This window comes from Phascolarctos cinereus, unplaced genomic scaffold (genome assembly GCF_003287225.1).
Source record: "Phascolarctos cinereus isolate Bilbo 61053 unplaced genomic scaffold, phaCin_HiC Scaffold_5;HRSCAF=322, whole genome shotgun sequence".
Classification (NCBI taxonomy): domain Eukaryota; kingdom Metazoa; phylum Chordata; class Mammalia; order Diprotodontia; family Phascolarctidae; genus Phascolarctos; species Phascolarctos cinereus.
This window is the reverse complement of record NW_027555958.1, coordinates 268,288,830-268,311,819: the sequence shown is the minus strand read 5'-3', so window position 1 is coordinate 268,311,819 and position 22,990 is coordinate 268,288,830. Positions and strand designations below refer to the sequence as shown.

The 22,990-nt window shown below is 38.4% G+C and overlaps 1 protein-coding gene and 1 pseudogene across 1 annotated transcript in view; both read left to right on the top strand.

Moving 5' to 3' along the window:
• RBFOX3 (RNA binding fox-1 homolog 3) overlaps nt 1-22,990 on the top strand; it is a 1,090,709-nt gene that overhangs the window by 26,571 nt on the left and 1,041,148 nt on the right. The window lies entirely within an intron of this gene.
• Nucleotides 13,705-15,199, top strand: LOC110218320 (citrate synthase, mitochondrial pseudogene; annotated as a pseudogene).

The following is a 22,990-nucleotide window of genomic DNA, read 5'->3' as shown; positions in this document are numbered from 1 at the left end:
AGATGATGCTCCAGCCCACACACCTTAGCACACCTGGAGCCTGTCAACAACAGCCCACCTGCTATTCCAGCCTCTGTGGACAAAGAAGTCAAATCAAGACAGATGTAAAGAGAACATTCTAAAGGTGTTCTCTCAATTTGCTCCCAGGGTCTCTCCATTCTGGCAAGGGGTAATCAGATTAATCTTCCAAAGGTACCTACCATGCCCTGTTCAAAAATAAAGTGAAAACTCCTTGTTTTGGTATTCAATACCCTCCAACAATTTAGCTCCAACCCATATTTCTATATTTCTCCTCCACTGCTCCTTCACATGTATGTTATATTCAAGCCAAATTGGATCAGTCATCATTCCCTGTACACATCTCTACATTTTTGCTTATGTTTTCTTCTCTTTTTGGAAAGTCTTCCCCACTTTTTAAAATCCTTCAAGGTCCAACTTAAACACCATTTCTTCCTTAAAGCCTTCCCTGATTTCCATAGTTGAACATTGTCTTTCTTTTCTCTGATGTTACTTCTTCTTATCATATGATGCTTTGTGTATATTTTCCCCTATCTATGTGTATGTTTATAGACATCTTGAAGGTAGATACTGTATTCTCTACATCACTTGTCCTAAGTAGAGTAGATATTCAATAAAGATTTGTTGAATGGATAAGTGAACATGCCCAACCCACAGTATTAGCTACTATTTCACTGTACAGCCATTTTTGGCTCTCTAGGAGAAGTAGTTTTGCCCCATTAGAATTAGGAGCCAGAGAGTAATTGTGTTTACTGATATGAATGTAGCAGGATTTGGGACTGACTGGGCTTCCTGCAGGCAGTGGTGGGGGGGGCAGAAAGGGAAGGTGATAGGGAAGGAGGTTTCCAGAGTCTTGACTTCTTGAAATTGTAATTAAATTAGAATGGATAGATTCCCTTGGTTTAGAGGGGAAGGATATTGAGAGGTAGTAGTAGTAGTAGTAGTAGTAGTAGTAGTAGTAGTAGTAGTAGTAGTAGTAGTAGTAGTAGTAGTAGTAGTAGCAGCAGCAGCAGCAGTCATCTCGATGTGGGTGTGTTTGTGTATGTGACAGAGAGAGAGAGAGAAAGAGAAATAGAGAGAGAGAAGAGTTCCTGTAGCCTAGGTGTGAGTGGAGAAAGGGAGAAAAGAGGCAGAGGGGGAGAGAGAGAGAGTGAGGGGAGACAGAGAAGGGGGAAGAGAGAAGAGTTTTTGTAGCCTAGGTATGAATGGAGAGAGGGAAAAGAAAGGCAGAGGGTATTTAATAATTCAAAATAAGAGACTAGAGACTGGGCATTTGAAGTTGGCTAACTTCATCAGTCAACCACCTAACCAATCAATTAAAAAATATTTATTAAGCACAGACACTGTACTAGGTTCTGGGGGTACAAATATAAGGCATGAGATAATCCCTGCTCCCGAGAGTTCACATTCTAATGGATGAGACACAAATATGACCAAAAGTATATACTATATAAGTATATGCAGAATAAATATAAAGAGAACAAATACAAAGTAGTTAAATACAAGGTTTGGGAAGGAGGGCCCTAACAATTGGGAGGATCAGAAAAAGCTTCCTGTAGATAGTGGTATTTGACCTTCATTTAGAAGGAAGAGACGGAATCTATGGGGCAGAAAGGAGAAGGGAGTGCATCTCAGGCTCGCCTGACAGCTAGTAAAAGAGAAGTGAGATGGGAGATGGAGTATGAGGACAGTATGAGGAACATTGAGAAGGCCAATTGGCTGGAGCACAGAGTGTGGAAAGGAGACATATAAAATATTCAGTGAGGCTGGAAAGATAGACTGGTGCCAGGTTGTGGAGGATTTTAAAAACTAAGGGAATTTCTAATTTATCCTAGAGGTAATAGGGAGCCACTGGAATTCATTGGGGAGGAATGGTGAGGAGGGAAGAGATCTGATCAGATCTTAACCTAAAGAAAATCTGTGGCAGTAATGGATGGATGAACCGGAGTAGAGGAGATGCTTAAGGCAGGAGAAACAGATAGGAGGCTATTACAATAAGTGAATCAAAAGGTGATGAGGACTTTAAGGCAGTCACTGTGTGAGTAGAGAAAATGAATCGAATGGTTAATAACAACGATGGCAATAATGATGATAGCTACCATTTATATAGTGTTTTAAGGTTTGCAAAGCACTTGACATGTTATCTCATTTAATACAACTCTGGGAGTTGGATGCTGTTATTTCCTGCATTTTACAGATAATGAAACCAAGACTAAGAAAGCTTAAAGGACTTGCCCAGGGTCACACAGCTAGTCAGTGTCTGAAGCAGGATTAGAAACTCAGATCTTCCCCGCCCCAAATCCAACACTCTTATTTATACCTAATTGCTAACAGATGTCATAAGGGTAGAAATAGCAAGATTTGGCAACTGATTAGATATGTGGGATGAGAGAGTATGAGCTTATAAACCTGGGAGATTAGAAGAATGGTGGTGACTGACAGAGATGAGAAGTTTGGAAAAAGTGAGGTTTGATGGGGGAAGAAAAATAATGAGTTCAATTTCGGACATAGTGAGTTTGAGATGTCTCTGGGACATCCGGTTTGAAATGTCTGATGGAGAGTTCAGGCAAAACTGAAACTCAAGGGGAGAGACTTGGGATGTATCTCTGTCTCTATCTATTTATCTATGTGTGTGTACACATATATGTATGTATATGTGTGTGTATATATACACACATACACAAATATGTCAGTCATCTGTATAGAAAATGATGATTAAACTCATGGGAGCTGATAAGATTACTAAGACAGAGAAAGAGTATAAAGAGAGAAGACAAAAGGAGAATTCAGGACAGAGCCTTGGAGGGGGGGAACATTCATAATTAGGGAGAATAATATGGATGATAAGACAACAAAAGAAATGGAAAAGTTATAGTCATATAGGCAAGAGAACCAGGAGAGAGTAGTGTTACAGAAACCCAGAGAGAAGAGAATATAAAGGAGAAGAAGGTGACCACCGGTGTCAAATGTAACAGATAGATCTAGAAGGAGAAGAACTGAGAAAATGCTAGCAGATTTGTCAGTAGAGAATTGCTAATTTTGGAGAGAGCACTTTTGAGTGATGAAGTTAGAAGTTAGACTTCAAGGGCAGAGGAGTGAGGGAGAGGCCAGGAAATGGAAGCAGTGAGTGTAGACAGCTTTTCCTAGGAGCTTGGCTGAGACATGGAGAAGAAATATAGGACAATACCTTCAGGGTATGCTAGGATATAGTGAAGGTTTTTTAATGCTGAGGGAGACTTGGGTATGTTTGAAGGCAGTAGGAAAGTAACCAGTAAATAGGAAGAGGTTGAAAATTCAAAGGATGTTTCAATTTGCTATAGAAGACAGGATAAGATGGGATGAAGGCAGGGATTAGATGGGTAAATGCTTAACTGGAAAAACTCAGGTCACTTTTAAGGTTAATCAGCATTATTAAAACTTTCTCTTCTGTTTTCTTAAGTCTGGGTAACCAATAAAACAGCGAATCAAGCTCTGATTTGTAGCATTGGCAATTTTTCAAATTGTAAATATTTAACAATGAAAATCTAGTAATCCGCTCTTACAAACCAGTATGGGCTGGCTCGAGCACACTCCTAGATCAATGGTACGTGGATTGGCCTTGGTGAGAAACACTACCTTATTGCCTGAGACATGAGGAAAAAAGGAGGGAGAGTAGGGGAGGGAAATTGATGTTAAGAGGTTTCAATTGAAGAGAAGAGTAAGCTCATGTTGAATAACCCCAATTTTCTGAGGCAGTTCCCTCAGCTGAGAGACAGAGGAGGAGAAAGTACGGGAGGCTTAAGGAGCAAAGAGATTTGGAAAAGCTTTTGTGAAGAGTGAGAGAGGGGGAGTCATTTAGGAGGAATGAAAAGATTGCCTTGCTGCTGTGAGAGCCCATTTGAAGTTGGATAACATAAATTTATATTGTACCTAGTCAGTAGAGTTGTGTGACTTTCTCTAGCTCTGTTCAGTAGCCTGTGAATAGGAGGCTATTGGGAATAATCCAAGGCTGACATTTGGTAAGAGATGGATGACACTAGGTCAAGGAAGAGAAGAATTTCAGGAGCAGAGGACAAGGTAAATTTGAAATATGTGAGGAAAGGGAAGTCAGAGCAGGACTAAATGGCCTGAGAAGTTACTGGGAACGACAAGGATTGGAGGTCTCAATGAGGGTTTTGGAAGGGTGAGGCATAGGGAAAAATGGAATGATAGGAGGTTATAATCAAGCAAGAAGAATGTCAGGTTTTTTTTTAAATTTAGGAAGTAGAATACTTATGAGTAATGGTGACAGCCAGTGGGTGACTAGGTGTGACTGAAGTGTACTGAAGGAATAGGTATTGGAATTTAAGGAAGCTGGAGAACTGGGAGGTTAGAGAATTTGAGAACATCAATGAGAATGTTGAATTCCCCTCATATAAGAAGGGGAGTAAGGGAGGAGAGGAAGGTGGTAAACCAGGTACTGAACTCCTTGAGAAAGAAGGGGGAATTCATCTGGTATCTGATATACAATAACCACCATGATCCAGATTGGGTAAAAATTTGATTTGAGTGGACATCAAAAAGAGTGAGATTACTTAGTGATGGTGGTATAAGGAGAATGTGGGAGTAGCAATGGAGTGCAAGGAATATTCCAACTCCTCCTCTAAGCTTAGTGTTGGAGGTATGAGAGAGAAGGTACAATATATATGAAAAGGATGGCTAGGGATACAGTGTCATCAAGGGGGAAGTCAGCGAAGGCCAATAAATGGGTGGAGCGAGAGAGAAGGAGGGTTGGGGTAAAAGGAAGTTTGTTCATTATGAAACTAACTTCAGGAACTCCAGAAGGCAGGGTTGCAGTGGGACAGGGATGGGATAAAATTGAGGAGGATGAGCATGAGACAGTTGGAGATGAGGGCTGGGGATAATTTGTTCTTATGTGGCCAGTGAATGATTAATAAAGGGGTGGGGAGAGACAAAGGAAGCAGGAGATTGTTAGCCCTTGGGAAAGTTGTGGGTAGCAGGTGAATAGTATGTCTCACAGTTTGTAAGGATTATTGCAGAGGGTGCTAGGATAGGCTTGTTGCTACAACTACTCATTCTCTGGGGGTATCTAGGTTAGGGGTTTTACATCATTCATAATCCTGGATTTGTGTAGTGTTTTAAAATCTGGGTTACTCCTGATATATAATTAAGTCTAGTCATAACTTCTTTGAGACTTTTCCTGTCCTCATTCAACTATTAGGCATGTAACAAGAGAAAGGTTCAGTGAATGGCTTGTATCATACAGACACAAAACAAGACAGAGGTTTGAACCTCAGTCCAAAATAAGTGTCTGTCCGTCCCCCCACCCGTGCTCCAGCTGGAGACTGAGCTGAATAAGAGAGAATCCTGTGGTTTTCATTCATTAATAGCTATTATGAGTTTCTCAGTAGCAGAGAAGATTAAGGCATGTGGATCAGGCTTCTCCATTTTCCCCCTTAGGATAACACTGTGAACAGCTAGGTGGTGTAGTATGTAGAGCTCTGGGCCTAGAATCAGGAAGACCTGATTTCAAATGAAGCCTCAGATAATTACTACCTATGTGACTCTGGGCAAGTCACTTAACCTCTCTTTATCTAAGTTTTTTCATCTGTAAAATGGGTATAATAATAGGACCTACCCCCACCCCCAGCATTGTTGTGAGGATCAAATGAGGTGATATTTGTTAAGAGCTTAGTTATCTTAGTACCTGGAACACAGTAAGGCTACAAATGTTAGCGATGATGATGATGATGATGATGATGATGATGATGATGAAACATAGTCTGATGGAGGGGGATGGCTTCTGGAGAGCCATTTTGTCTTTCCCATTGTTTTATCCTACTATATGATTGGTGGATTGAAGGTAGAGGCAAGGGAATAGGATCACCAGTTTGGAGAGGTGTGGGATGCGATTTGGGAAGATCGACTATGTCTACATTCCAAAAGTGGGGACCAGAGGAAGGACTGAGCATGCTTTTCTTACATTTTAGCTTCTACCCTAAACCTCTAAACCCTGTCAGACAGTGCCACTACCTGTTTGTTATTATTGTTCAGTCATTTCAATCATATCTGACTTTTTGTGATCCCATTTGGGGTTTTCTTGGCAAAGATTCTGGAGTGGTTTGCTATTTTCTTCTCTGGCTCATTTTATAGATGAGGAAACTGAGGCAAATAGGGTTAAGTGACTTGCCCAGGATCACACAAATAGTAAGTGTCTGAAGCCAGATTTGAACTCATGTCTTCCTGACTCCAGGCCCAGCACTCTATCTACCGTGCTACCTGGCTGAATATCTACCATTTTCCTGACTTCTTGGTTCTGGAAAGATAGGCTCAAACAAACTTGGCCATTCCACTATCCTCAGCTTCCGTGTACCACTGCTGTATTTTATGGCCCATATTGAAATATGGCAATGCTACCCTTGACTGTGAGTGATTCGATTCAGGAAATGATAGCTCCATCAGACTCTACTGCTGGGGTGGGGGTGGGGTGGAACCAGTCTCAAGTCACAGAGTGTCAACCCCACCCTCCCTCTAAACTGTAGCCAGAATTGAGGAATACTTATACCATAAGCAGTTCCACACCCGTTTCATTCAGAAATGAATTTTCTGAGGCCTAAGGATCCCAGGTAAGTAAATAGGATTAGTGTACAAGAGGGACTGGTAGGATAAAGAATGCTCTGAAAATGGTAGTGACAGGCTAAATGACTTGTGCAGAAGGGAGAGCAACTCTGAGGAAGAGAAAAGGGAGAATAAAAATCTGTCTCCTGGCATTTGCCAAGTCAGCAAGAAGAGAGTTTATAGACATCTATCAAATAGGCCCAAAGAGATTTTGGGGTTTTTTTGTGATGGTATTTTTTCCTGAAGGGATGGAATTGATTTGAAAATACAAAATACAGGCTAGTTGATTTATCTCAGTCTTTCAGAATGTCGTGGCCCAGCGTGCTGCCCTCTTCCTTACTCTGAATGTAGGGAGCTGAACTTAGTCACACATTAGACCTTCCCACTCCCACCCCCACTGGGACAACTGTGCTTCTTTCTGTCTCTGTCTTTTTGTCTTAGACTCTGTCTCTGTGTCTCTGTCTCTCTCTTTTTCCTTCAATGGCAAATGCATTCAGTCTCTTGCCTCATCTGGAGTTTCTTTTCAGGTGGAAAATCGATTTGAAAAAACCTCCATTTCTCTGTGACTTTAGTGACAGATGCACTGCTGTGCAATAATGCTGCTTACACAGACATTATGGTGGGAAGCAGATTAAAAAAAAATCTCTCTTCTATCTTGCGGACATCCATTAGTGTTCATTTTCCTTTCCCTCCCACCCCTTTCTTTAAAGTGGTAGAATTTTAGTTCTTATCTTTCCTGAAATGTCACTGTAAGGATTCAGATGAGCTTAGCTATTTGAACCTGCAGCTTCTCAAATACTAGAAAGGATTTTTGATCACATCTGATGGAGGTTCCCTCCAACAATACAGATTGCAACCCCACTATCTTGTGTTACCCTCACTGATATCTTCCAAAAAATTCATCACAAGTGTGTTACCCAATGTGCCAAAGACCTTCCTCACTTTCTTCTGGCATCATAAGTGTACCAGTGGTGCCCTCTGACTAGCTGCTTGTCATCCTTCATTAAGGCAAGTCAGACAGTTAATATTTGCTCTTGACAGAGAGCATCAGCAGATGTCTGGATAATTGAAGTCCCCCTCAATACTATGTCATATCTCTATGCCAGGCTAGTGATATTTCCCAAACTCCCCATTCTTTTCTTCTTTCAATCCAAGCAATCTGTAATACATTTTTTATGTAGCTGTAAAATGGGGAGGAAGGGTGGCATATTTACTTCCCTAGTGGTTACACTCCAGGTAAGGTCCTCCTTGGATCAGTGTATCTCTGTTCCCCTCTCTGAGCAGTAGCCTTCCCAGTACAAGCCTTAAGTGCTCTGGGGTCTCTTCTCCATTCCATCCCTCAGGGCCTTGAGTCTCAAGGTCTGAGGTCTCTCCAACCCTCAATTAAATTTCCCTTAAAAATTAATTTCAGAAGACCAGTAAAGATAGAAAAATAGGAGGAAGCAGTATAGCTAACCTTCCCCAATAACTACTCCAATGAAAATCTAAGAACATCAGACTGAGTAGTGACTGGCACTTAACTGTGGAGCTCAAGTCAAGGCTCATACAGACAAGGAAAGAGTTGGGGGAATGAGCATCAGCTGAACCTCACTTTCATTTGAACTGATCACAGGAAAGGTAGAACATTTATGCACATAAAGAGTTTGCTATAGAAATATACTCAAGTCAACAGGGAAATAGGAAACACAGAAAGGAAAGAAGGGGAAATAATAAAAAGAGTAGATTTAGAGAGAGATTAATTATAATCAAAGCAAACCCTAACACAAAGAAGGGTTGAAAAAGAATGAAAGAAAGGGTAAGGATGTGAGATTGGAATCTGGGTAAGGAGAAGAGAAGAGAGGCAGAATAAAGTTGAGTGCATTGGGCACAGGTGTAGAACACATTGGTCTTCCAACACCCCCTTTTTCTTTGGAGAGAGGGGGGAGGTAGCAAAGAAAGGAATAGTATAAGAATGAGATGGAGAGAAATATGCAATTAATGAGTATAACTGTGAATGTGAACAGGATAAATTCACCTGCAGAACAGAAGAGAATAGCAGAATGAATTAGAAAGTAGACTATAACAGTATGTTGTTTACAAGAAACACACTTGAAACATAAAAATTCACACAGAATAAAAATGAGGAGCCAGAGAAAAATCTATTATGCTTCAGCTGAAGATATTGGGGTGGCAATCATGGTCTCAGAAAAGACAATATTAAAAATAGACTTGACTAAAAGAGATAAAACAGAAAAAGATACAGTAGGAAATGAATTAATACCAATATTTATCATACTATCAAATGGCTTGGCATCGAAAAGGGTAGAGGAAAATCTGAAAGAGCTAAAAGGATAAATAGACAGTAAAACTATAATCGTAGAAGACCTCATTGTATCCTTTTTAGAGATAAACAATAAAGAAATTAAGAACATAAATAGAATTTAAGAAATGTTAGATATGATAGATCTTTGGTGATTATTGAATCAGAATGAAAAGGAATATACATATTTCTCAGCTGTGTATGGCACATTTATAAAAATGGACCCTGCAGTAGGGAATAAAAACTTCACAAAAATGCAGGAAAGCAGAAATATTAAACACATTTTTACTGACTACATAAATTATGTTCAATAAAAGCTGCTAAAGAACATTAAAATTAGGGAAGATGGCAGAATAAAACAGGAAATATTGGGCTCTCCAATATTTTCCTACAAACAAGATAAAATATCACCTCAGAATGAACCTTGAATGGCAGAAATAATTAAAGTCAGAGTAAAGCAGTTATCCTTCTAAGACTGGAAGAACTTCAGCAAAGACCTGAGTTCCGGGGATGGAGGTTTGGCTCTATTGAAGTTTGACCCTCCAGGCAGGCTCTGCTGAACCAACAAACAATAAGCCCTGGGGGAAGCTCATGAAGATTGAAGGACCCTCCTGTGGGCTGTGGCTGTGGCCAAGGAGGAACAAGTGCCATAGCAGAGGGGTGAGCAGGACAGTAGAGTCCCTGGTTTCAAGTCCAGGTGCATGGGGTAAACTGAAGTTTGCAGTTGCAGAAGAGACTGAAGGGAGCAAAGTGTTTGTGGTTAGAGACAGAAGGGGCAGAGAAGAGTGCCTGAGATCAGGTCCCCCCAGATACAGCTCAGAAAACAACAGTACAAAAACCTTGAAGCCAGAGGCATCATCACCTATACCTCCTGACTAGAACCTGACTGTAATAATAAGCCACTTTAAAAAAAATAATAAAAATGAGTTAGCAAGAAGACCTTGGTTCACACTCAGAAAAAGATGGTGAAGTTAAAAAAGCCATTCCTACTTCAAAGAAAAATGTCAAATGGCCACAAGCCCGAAAAGAGCTCTTGGAAGAGTTTAAAAAGGACTTTAAAAATTAAATAAGAGAGGTTGAGGAAAAATTAGGAAAAAAATAAAAGTATGAAAATCAAGAAAATTATGAAAAAAAGTCAACTATTGGAAAAAGAAATCCAAAAACTTAAGGAAAAAAATAACTTCTTAAAAACTAGAATTGGGCAAGGGGAAGCTAATGATATTACAAAACACCAAGAAATAACAAAACAAAACCAAAAGCATAAAAAAAAATAGAAGAGAATGTGAAACATCTCATACAAAACAACTGATCTAGAGGACAGATTGAGGAGAGATAATATAAGAATTATTGACTACCTGAAAGTTATAATTTTTAAAAAAGAATTTAGTTATAATATAAGAAATCATTAAGGAAAGTTGCCCTGAAGTTCTAGAATGAGAGGGTAAAATAGAAACAGGAAAAAAAAATCCATTGATTACTACGTGTAAGAGATCCCAAGATGAAAATTCACAGGAAAATCATAGCCAATTTTGAAAGTTCTCAGGTTAAGGAGAAAATACTCTAAGCAACAAGAAAAAAAACAGTTTAAATACTGTGGAGCTACAGCCAGGATAACATAAGATCTAACAGCTTCTACATTAAAAGATAGAAGGGCTTGGAACATTATATTTCAAAGAGCAAAGGAACTGGATATGCAACCAAGAAAAACTTACTCAGCGCTAGCTGAGTATAATCCTGAATGGCAAAAAAAAAAAAAGAAAAAAGATATTTGATGAATTGAAAGATTTTAAAGTATTTGTGACAAAAGATCAGAACTCAATGGAAAACTTGACATCTGAGATCCAGGAGAAACATAAGGTAAATATTAAAGACCAATTAAGGCACGCCATAAGGTCAAGCTGTTTACTTCTTATATGGAAAAATGTTATCTTTACTCTTAAGAATGTTATCATTACTTGGGTAGATATGCATAGACAGAAGCTTAGGGTTGAATTGAGCATAATGAGATGATTGTAAAAAAAATAAAATTGGGTAGGGAGAGGTAAAATGGAGGAAATATCTCATTCAAATGAGGCATGAACAGAAGAACTGTTAACAGTGAAAGCAGGTGGGAGTGGAGAGCTGGTAGCGCTGGAACCTTATTCTCATCAAAACTGGGTTAAGGAGGGAATAGCATCTAGAAGGGCATAAAAGTCTTCTAAATTAATAAAGAAATAGGAGGGCTAGGAGATAGGATAAGGGAGGGGCTTTTAGAAGTATGTGTAGGTCAAGAAGTAGGAGGTCTGGGAGAGGATAAGAGAGGGATTCTTAAAAAGCAGGAGGATTAAAGAGGTAGGGGTTAGAATTAAATTAGATGCATGAGAAGGGATAGGATAAAAAGAGAGGGTGAGAAGGATAAACGAGAGGAAAAATAAGATGGAGGGAAATACACTACTAGTAATTATAACTTAGAATGTGACTTCAATGAATTCACCCATAAAATGGAAATGGATAGCCAAATGGACTAAAAAGCAGAATCCGACAATATGTTGTTTAAAGAAACACATTTTAAAATTAGAGATATAAACAGAGATAAAATAAAGGTCTGGAATAGAATTATGCTTTGGGTTAAATGAAAAAAAAACAGCACGGGTAGCAATCATCAAACAAAATCAAAGCTAAAATAGATTTAATTAAAAGAGATAAACAAAGAAACTATATTTAAAAGGTACCTTAGAAAATGGAGCAATTATCAATACTAAACCTATATGTACCAAATGATATTGCATCTAAATTTTTAAAGGAAAACTTATGTGAATTACAAGTGGAAATAGATATGGACACTTTAATAGTGGGGGACTCTAATCTCCCCCTCTCTGTATTAGATTAATCTAAATATAAGAAAGGAGTTAAGAAGGGGAATAGAATCTTAGATCAGCTAGATATGATAGATAACTGGAGATAATTAAATGGGAATAAAAAGGAATATGCCTTTTTTCTCAGTGATACATGGTACCTTTACAAAAATTGACCATAAACTAAAACTTTATAATTCAAATACATAAAACCAGAAATATTAAATGCATGCTTTTCAGATCACAATGAAATAAAAATTATATTCAATAAGGGACCATGGATAAAACAGATTAAAAACTAATTGGAGAATAAACAGCCTAATCTTAAAGGAGTGGGTTAAAGAGCAAATCCTAGAAATAATCAATAATTTTATTAAAGAGAATGACAATAATGAGACAACATATCAAAATCTATGGGATATAGCAAAAGCACTAATCAGAGGAAAATTTATATCTCTAAATGCCCATATCAGTAAAATAGAGAAAGAACAAACCAATGAATTGGATATCCAATTAAAATAAAACTAGAGAAAGAACAAATTAAAAATCACCAATAAAATACCAAATTGGAACTCTTACAAATTAAAGGTCAGATTAGTAAAATTTAGTGTAAGAAAACTATTGAATTAATAAATAAAACTAGGAGTTGGTTTTATGAAAAAGCCAATAAAATTGATAAACATTGGTTAATATGATTTCTAAAAAGAGAGGAGAAAACCAAATCACTAGTACTAAAAATGAAAAGAATGAATATACTTCTAATGAAGATGAAATTGAAGCAGTTATAAGGAGTTATTTTGCCCAATTACGTGACAAAAAATTTAACAATTTAAGTGAAATGGAAGAATATTTACAAAAATATTGCCTGGATTAATAGATGATAAAATAGAATATCCAAAAGGAATTAAGTAGGCCATAAATGAGCTTCCTAAGAAAAATGCATCAGGACCAGATGGATTTACAATTGAATTCTATGCAAAATTGAAAGATCAACTGATTCCAATGTTAAATAAATTATTTGGAATAATAGTAAAAGAAAAAGTCCTATTGAACCCCTTTTATGAAAAAAATATAGGACTGAAAATTAAACCCAGAAGATCCAAACCAGAAAAAGAAAATTATAGACCAATTTCATCAATGAATATGGATACAAAAATGCTAAATGAAATACTAGGTATGAGACTACAACAATACATTACAAAGATTATACGTTGTGACCAAGTGAGATTTATACCAGGAATGCAAGGATGATTTAACATAAGGAAAACTATTAACATAATTGATTACATCAGTAATAAAAGTAACAAAAAATCATGTTTATAGCAATAGATGCAGGAAAAGTTTTTGATAAACTACAACACTCATTCCTATTAAAAACACCTGAAGCCATTGGTCTACGTGGATTTTTTCTGAAAATGATAAGAAGTATCTACCTAAAACCATCAAGAAGCATTAAGATCAGTAGTGAAACAAGGATTCCCATTTTCACTAATATTATTCAATGTGTATTAGAAATGCTAATAATAAAAGAAAAGAAATTGAAGGAATAAGAATAGGCAATGAGGTAATAAAAGTATCTCTTTTTGCAGATGATATGATGATATATTTGGAAAATCTTAAAGATTCAACTAAAAAGTTAATGTAATTGATTAATTTTAGCAAAATAGCAGCATATAAAATAAACACATATAAATCATAAGTATTTCTATATATCACTAGCAAAACCCTGCAAGAAGAGATAGTAAGAGATACCCCATTTAAAATAATTGTAGATGGTATAAAATACCTGGGAGTATACCTACCAAAACAAATCCAGGAACTACGTGAACATAATTATAAAACACTTTTGATACAAATAAAGTCAGATTTAAATAATTAGAGAAATATTAGAGCCGCCTTCTTTCAACCTTGTCCGCTCCTCGGCGTGGCCTCTAACGTGGCCGCGGCTTCGGTTCCTGCTGTGGGTCCCCTCCTCCCTCCCTGCCCAGCAGTTCCCCAGGGTGTCTGCCATGGCCTTGCTCACTGCGGCTACCCAGCTCCTTGGGGCCAAGAATGCATCCTGTCTTGTTCTTGCTGCCCGACATGCCAGTGCTTCTACAACAAATCTGAAGGACATCCTCAGCAACATGATAACTAAGGAACAAAGTAGAATCAAGAACTTCAGGCAGCAGCATGGCAAAACTGTAGTGGGGCAGATCACTGTGGACATGATGTATGGTGGTATGAAAGGATTAGTATACGAAACATCAGTTCTAGACCCTGATGAGGTATCCGTTTCCGTGGCTACAGTATCCCAGAGTGCCAGAAGTTGCTCCCTAAGGCCAAGGGAGGGGAAGAACCCTTCCCGAGGGTTTATTCTGGCTCCTTGTGACTGGACAAATTCCAAATGAGGAACAGGTGAGCTGGCTGTCCAAAGAATGGGCAAAATGAGCTGCTCTGCCCTCCCATGTGGTCACCATGTTGGACAACTTCCCTACTAATCTGCATCCAATGTGTCAGCTCAGTGCAGCTGTCACCGCCCTCAACAGTGAGAGTAACTTCGCTCGAGCTTATGCCGAAGGCATCAATCGGGCCAGATACTGGGAGCTGATTTATGAGGACTGCATGGATCTCATTGCCAAGCTACCTTGTGTTGCAGCAAAGATCTACCGGAATCTGTATCGTGAAGGCAGCAGCATTGGGGCTATAGACAGCAAACTTGACTGGTCTCAAAACTTCACCAGCATGTTGGGCTACAGTGATGCCCAGTTTACTGAGCTCATGCGCTTATACCTCACAATCCACAGTGACCATGAGGGTGGCAACATAAGTGCCCACACTAGCCATCTGGTAGGCAGTGCTCTTTCAGATTCCTATCTGGCCTTTGCAGCTGCCATGAATGGACTGGCTGGGCCCCTCCATGGACTAGCCAATCAGGAAGTACTCATCTGGCTGACGAAGTTGCAGAAAGAAGTTGGCAAAGATGTATCTGATGAAAAACTTCATGACTACATTTGGAACACACTCAACTCAGGCAGGGTGGTCCCTGGCTATAGCCATGCTGTACTAAGAAAAACTGATCCACGATACACCTGTCAGTGGGAATTTGCTCTGAAACATCTGCCTGATGATCCCATGTTTAAATTGGTGGCTCAACTCTACAAGATTGTACCTGATATCTTTTTGGAGCAGGGCAAAGCCAAGAGCCCTTGGCCCAATGTAGATGCCCACAGTGGGGTGCTTCTGCAGTACTATGGCATGACAGAGATGAATTACTACACGGTTCTCTGGAGTTTCACGGGCGCTGGGGGTGCTGGCACAGCTCATTTGGAGCAGAGCTCTGGGTTTCCCCCTAGAGAGGCCCAAGTCTATGAGCACAGATGGCTTGATGCAGTTTGTAAGCTCAAAGTCAGGGTAAAGATGGGAACTGGGCAGGGAGGGAGAAGAGAATGCCTGCTAGAGTGAGGAGACTTTTAAGAGCGACAGTACATACTTTGTTTTTGTTTCAGGGGGCCTTTAAAGACTTTTGGGATTAAATTATATTTGAGGCACTGACACTAAGTTTGAGGTTATTTAAAGTGTAAATTAAGAGTTTAAAAAAAGACAGAGATGAGACTATCTCCCCTAACTAGTCCCTCTCCCCTGCCCAGTGTAGGAGTTGTCCACTGATTGTAGATTGAACTAGACGAATACAGATATGGGCCAGGATGGGCCCCTTACCTCATCTAGAGTGGAAGCCCTAGTGTATGCCCTGCCCCAACAGGGTCATTGCTGGTTACAGGGAATCTGCATTCACTTCTTTACTTTGGAGATTTAGGGTTTTGTTTTACTTAGCCTACTCCCACACCCAACCAAACATCTCCCCACCAGTAGGCCAACAACCAGAACTGTGACCCCCAAATTACTTTTCCATAGGAATCGTGTTATCATGTTGGAATCTCAGCACCAACCCCAAACACATTACAACCTGCTCCAATGCCTCCCCCACCCCCTGCCATAACATGCGTGCCCGCACACACGCACACATACCTGAGCTGGGACATTTTGGCATCTTCTGCCACCAGTTGAACAGAGACGATGGCATTTGTTAAAACTTGGACTTTTTGTTTATTTTTCCTTTAAAAGATGAGGTCTTGGATACCTTTTACTATTTTAAAGAAACTGTCTTCATGCAGACTTTATGTACTTGCTACTCCTTGAGCGAGCTTTGGACTTAGCATATTGGGGACTTCTCTTATCCTTCATTTTGTACATACCACTGGTTTAGGCCTCTTCCTATGTCACAGTCTCTCTGTCTCCACCTCCCACCCCATGTTTACTGTGAACTGTGTTCACATCCAAATAGACAGATCAGGCCACAAACCTCTACCCACTTCTTTTTCCATATGTACTCTAAAGAGCAGGGGCCTGCAAATGGCCTAGCATGCTGTCTTTATGATATGCCCACAGGGATAATCTTTTCTTTTTAAAACTTGGAGGTGAAAATCACTTGAACAGATTTGATCCTGTTAGTACTAGACCCCAGGGCTTAGGGCATTATTAATATAAATAACCACAACTCCCCCCTCAAAAAAAACCCAAACTTGTTCATCCAAGTCATCTTCTCCTTCCAACTCCCCTCTTAACCCTTAACCCTCGCCTTCCCTGCCATGTGGTTCATTGTTTAGAGCCCCACTTGCACAGGTTTTTCAGTGGTTCACAATGCTCTGCTGCCTCTTCTTTGAGAAAGGACTGAAATACATTCCTCTCACTGTGTCCCCTTCATCCATCCCCTCCAATCCTGCCTGTATTTGTGTGGATCCCCTGTCCCTAGAACCAAGCCGTGGAGATGGACACACTGTCTATGAACCCCTGGGTAACTGTCTAGAGTCCTGTTGCAGATTTCAGGTTATTCTGTATAAAACACAAAATAAATGTTTTTATAAACAACAACAAAAAAGAGAAATATTAATTGCTCATGGGTAGGCAGAGCCAATATAATAAAAATGAGAATTTTACCTAATCTGTTTATTCAATGCCATCCCAATTGAATTACCAAAAAAAATTTACTGAGCTAAAAAAATATGATAACAAAATTCAACTGGAAGAACAAAAGGTCAAGAATATCAAAGGAATTAATGAAAAACAATATAAAGGAAGGAAGTTTAGCAGTACCAGATCATTTTTTCTTTTGATGTAAATTTATTTATTTTTAGTTTTCAACATTTACTTCCACAAGATTTTGAGTTCCAAATTTTCACCCCATCTCGCCCCTCCACCCACACCAAGATGGCATGCATTCTGAATACCCCTTCCCCTAGTCTGCTCTCTCTTCTATCTCTCCCCTCACCCCTTCTCTTATCTCTTTCCCCTTCTATTTTCCTGTAGGGCAGGATAGACTTCTGTACCCCATTTCCTGTATTTCTTATTTCCCAGTTGCATGTGAAAACTTTTTTTACAACATGTGTTTTTAAAACTTTAAGTTCCAGATTTTCTCCCTTCCTCCCTCCTGACCCACCCTCATTGAAAAGGCATGCAACTCAATATAGGTTATACATGTGCAGTTCTGCAAAACACTTCCATAGTAGACATGTTGTGAAAAACTAACTCTATTTCCCTTACTCCTATCCTGCCCCCCCCATTTATTCTATTCTTCCTTTTGACCCTGCCCCTCCTCAGAAGTATTTGCTTCTGATTACCTCTTTCCCAGTCTGCCCTCCTCTCTATCATCCCCTGTTTTCTTGTCCCCTTTCCCCTCTATTTTCCTGTAGGGTAAGACAGATTTCCATACCCAATTGAATGTGTATGTTATTCCCTCCTTAAGCCAAATCCTATGAGAATAAGATTCACTCATTCCCTCTCACCTTCCCCATTTCCCCTCCACTGTAAGAGCTTTTCTTTTCTGTTTTTTTTGTGAGATAATTTACCCATTCTACCTCTCCCTTTCTTCTTCTCAGTATAATCTCTCTCATCCCTTAATTTTATTCTCCAGATATGACCCCTTAATCTTCAACTCACCCTGTGCCCTCTATCTACTATCTATCTATCTATACATACATACATATAATTTTTCCTCCAACTACCCTAATACTGACAAAGGTCTCATGAGTTATAAATATCATCTTTCCATGCAAGAATGTAAACAGTTCAGCCTTAATAAGTCTCTTATGATTTATCTTTCCTGTTTACCTCTTCATGTTCCACTTGAGTCTTGTATTTGAAAGTCAAATTTTCTATTCAGCTCTGGTCTTTTCATCAAGAATGCTTGAAAGTCCTCTATTTCACTGAATGACCATTTTTCCCCTGAAGGATTATACTCAGTTTTGCTGGGTAGGTGATTCTTGGTTGTAATCCTATCTCCTTTGCCCTCCAATATTATATTCCATGCCCTGTGGTCCTTTAATGTAGAAGCTGCTAAATCTTGTGTTATCCTGATTGTGTTTCCACATACTTGAATTGTTTCTTCTGGCTTGTAATATTTTCTCCTTGACCTGGGAACTCTGGAATTTGGCTACAATATTCCTAGGAGTTTTCCTTTGGGGATCTCTTTCAGGAGGAGATCTGGATTCTTTCAATTTCTATTTTGCCCTCTGGTTCTAAAATATCAAGGCAGTTTTCCTTGATAATTTCTTGAAAGATGATGTCTAGGCTCTTTTTTTGATCATGGCTTTCAGATAGTCCAATAATTTTTAAATTCTCTCTCCTGGATCTATTTTCCAGGTCAGTTGTTTTTCCAATGAGATATTTCACATTATTTTCTAATTTTTCATTCTTTTGGATTTGTTTCACAGTGTCTTGATTTCTCATAAAGTCACTAGCTTCCAATCGCTCTACTGTAATTTTTAAGGAAGTATTTTCTTCGGTAATCTTTTGGACTTCCTTTTCCATTTGGCCATTTCTGGTTTTTAGGGCATTCTTCTCCTCATTGGCTTTTTCACCTCTTTTGCCATTTGGGTTAGGCTATTTTTTAAGGTGTTATTTTCTTCAGTATTTTTTTGGGTCTCCTTTAGCAAGCTGTTGACTTGTTTTTCATGATTTTCTTGCATCACTCTCATTTCTCTTCCCAGTTTTCCTCTACTTCTCTTACTTGCTTCTCAAAATCCCTTTTGATCTCTTCCAAGGCCTGGGACTGATTCATATTTTTCTTGGAGGCTTTGGATGTAGGAGCTTTGACTTTGTGGTCTTCTTCTGGTTGTATATTTTGATCTTCTTTGTCACCAAAGTAAGATAATACAGTCTGACTCTTTTTGCGCTGCTTGCTCATGATCCCAGACAATTACTTGAGTTTACTCTTTGTTAAGGTAAGAGTCTCCTTCCAATGTAGAGAATGTACTGTCCCAAGCTTAGGGGGTTTATACAGCTGTTTTCGGAGATACTTATAGGGACCTGTAAATTTTCAGTTCTTGCAAGGTGATATAATAAGGGGCGAGGTGTTTACTCCTTTCCTGGCCTGTGCTGTGGTCTATTAGTGATGACAGCACTCCTTTCTGTCCTAGAACTGTGAGGAAGGTTTCCTCTCCACTGCCACTACAAGCTCCAACACGCCAGCACTCCTCCTTGCCCCAAGACTGCCACCCAGAACTGTGACCCAGATCCAAGCACAGGGAAAGCAAGAGATTCCTGCCTCACTGGCAAATAGATCTCTGAAATACCCCTCTGACCAGCCACTTAATTCCCCCTCATTCTGTGGCCCGGAAGGTTAGGAGGCAGCCACCAGCCGGAGGCAGCGCTCCATGATCTGCACTCTGGAGCTGGCTCTGACCTAGCTTCTCTCTCAGCACCGCAGAAACAGACTTTTCCACTGACCTTCTAAGTTGTCTTTAGTGTTTGTGGGTTGAGAGGTCTGGAAGCCACCACAGATGCCCAAGATTCAGTCCTCTGAGGCCTGCTCCAGGTTCATTGCGGCCTGTGCACCCATGCCACACTGAGCCCTTCTCCCTACCCAGCGAGATATACCTTTCTGATCAACCATCCAGGTTGTCTTGGGCTGGAAATTTGCTTCACTCTGTCTTTTTGTGGGTTCTGTTGCTTTAGAATTTGTTTACAGCCATTTTTCATAGGTATTTGGAAGGGTTTGGGGGAGAGCTCAAGCAAGTCACTGCTTTCACTCCACCATCTTGGCTCCACCCAGCTGCAGTACCAGATCTTAAACTATACTATCAAAACTATCTGGTACTGGCTAAGAAATAGAAATGTAAATCAGCGTAACAGAGTAGACATATAGCAAATGAATATAGTAATCTTTTATTTGGCAGATATGAAGAGTTAAGCTTTTGAGATAAGAATTCATTATTTGGTAAAAAAAAAATATTGGGAAAGCTGGAAAGCAGTCTGGCAGAAATTGGGCATAGACCAACATCTTACACCATTTAACAAGAAAAGATCAAAATGGATGCATGATCTAGGTCTAAAGGGAGATATCATAAGGAAATTAGAAGAATATGGAATATATTACCTATCAGACTTATGGAAAGGAGAACAAGAGATAGAGAGCATTGTGAGGTGTAAAATGTATAATTTTGATTACATTAAATTACAAGGTTTTTGTACAAATAAAACCAGTGTAGCCAAGATTAGAAGGAAAACAGAAAATTGGAAGAAAATTTTATAGTTTCTCAGATAAAGGTCTCATATTTCAAATACATAAAGAACTTTGTCAAATTTATAAGAATATGAGTCATTCCCCAATTGATAAATGGTTAAAGGATATGAACAGACAAGTTTCTGATGAAATCAAAACTACATATTGTCATATAAAAATGCTCTAAATCACTGATTAGAGAAATACAAATTAAAACTACTTTGAGATATCATCTCACACCTGTCAGATTGGCTAAACTGATAGAAGGGGAAAAGTGATAGATGTTGGAGAGTAAGTGGAAAAACTGAAGTACTAATTCACTGTTGGTGGAACTGTGAACTGATCCAACCATTTTGGACAGCAATTTGGAATTATGTCCAAAGAGTTATAAAACTGTGCATACCCTTTGACCCAGCAATACCACTATTAGGTTTGTTTCCCAAGGTGATTAGGGAAAAAGGAAAAGAACTTATATGTTCTAAAATATTTATAGCAGCCCTTTTTGTGGTGGCAAAGAATTAGAAATTGAGGGTATGCCAATCAATTGGGGAATGGTTGAACAAGTTGTTGTATATAATTGTGATGGAGTACTGCTATTCTATAAGAAATGATTAGCTGGTTAATTTTTAGAAAAATATGGAAAGACTTGCATGAAATAATGAAGAGTGAAATGAGCAGAACCAAGAGAACAATGTACACAGTTATAGCAATATTGTTCTCAGAACAACTCTGAATAACTAAGTCACTTTAAGTATTATAAATACTAATATCAACTACAAAGGACCTATGAAGGAAGATGCTATCCATATCTGGAGAAAGAATTGTTAAATAGAAGTATATGTATAGTATGGTGCTCTTGTGTGTGTGTTTTTACATATATACGTTGTCTAATGTTAGCCTTCTTTAGGGCAAGGGAGGGAGAAAAAAATTTTTTTAAATGTGCAACAGAGAACATAAGAAAACTTAGAGGGAAGCATAGAAAAATAGGGTAGCTTTGAAAACAATGTAGTATTTATTGCCTACTTGGTTTTTTTTTTAAAGTAAACTGTGAATTGGAAATTGATGGTTTTATATTAAATCTTTTTGTGTTGTATTGTGTACATGAAGAGTTTTTTCTTTTTGTATTTAAGTTCAAAATGAACAAAAATTTAAAAAAGAAAAGGAAAATAATTGGATACTAGATAATTTTAAAGAATAGATACATTAGATAATTTTATCCACAATAATGACAGCATACCAAAGTTTGGGGGATGCAGCCAAAGCAGTCCTTAAGAGAAAAAAAAATCTCTATACAACTTCATCAACAAAAGAGAGAAATAGCAAATTAATAAATAAATAGGGCATGCAACTACAAAAAGGAAAATCAACAAATTTTAAAGTAATCAACTACATACTTACTATACCTGCCTCCGTGGGCTGTGGTCTGATGCTGACTGAGTGTGAAGAGAGAAAGAATCATGCAGGCCAGGTGGGAGATGTGAAGAACAAACTCCATTTATTAATCTGAGGGTAAGAGTTTATGTATCTTTAACTAATGCAACAATGTAATCTCAAAGGGCAACAACAAGCATATTTCTTAGGGGAACATTAACTAGGACATCACCCTGTTTCCTCACCTCCTTGCAATCTCCAAGGGGATCCTGTTCTCAAAAGACAGAATAGAGAAATGGTGAGCCAACATCCTGAGTTTTCACAGCTGTCTGATAGAGGACAATCTGAAGGGAAAACCTGGGCTGGCCTGAATCCTCTGACTCCTCAGAGCTGGCCCTCAACAAACACTAACTTAGAAATTCTGAAAATAAAAAATGAAATTAACAACACTGAATGGAAAGCAATCACTGAATTAAATAAAACTAAGAGTTGTTTTTTTAAGCCAATAAAAAAGATGAACGATGATCTTACTTGATTTTATAAATTGGAAAGAGAAACTGAAATTACAGGTATTCAAAATGAAAAAGGAGAATTCAAAATAAATGAACAAGAAATAAATCATTAGACACCATGTTGCCCAACTATATGTCAATAAAACTGACAACTTAAATGAAATAGATCAATAAAATATGTAATGCCCAGATTAATAGGATGAGAAATGGCAGTTACATAATGCCAGCTCAGAAAAAGAAATTAAATAGGCCATAAATGAACTCTAAAAGAAAAACAACTGCAGGACCAGATGAATTAAAAGCAAACTATTAAACATTTGAATAAAAATTAATTCCAGTATTACATAAACCATAAAAATAGCAGAAGAGATCCCATTAAGTTTCTTTTGTGATTCAAATATGACCTTTATACTTAAATGAGGTAGAGTCAAAACAAAGAAAACTATAAACCAGTTTTCCAAAAGAACATGACACAAAAATTTTAAATAAATTATCACCAAATTCCATGTGGCAACATCTTATAAAGATTGTATGCTTTAACCAAATTGGATTTATGTAGGAATGCAGATTTGTTGACCATATTAATAACCTGAACAACAAAAATTATATTATATCTTATCATAGATTCAGTAAAAGTTTTTTAAAAAAATACAAACCATTTCTATTAAAAACGAACAATGAAAAAAACACAGTCATCAATGGACCTTTACTTAATGTGGTAAATAGTACCAATCTAAAACCAAGAGCCACCATTTTTATAATTAGGGATTAACTAGAGGACTTTCCAGTGAGATCAAGGTAAAGCAAGGAAGCAACTATA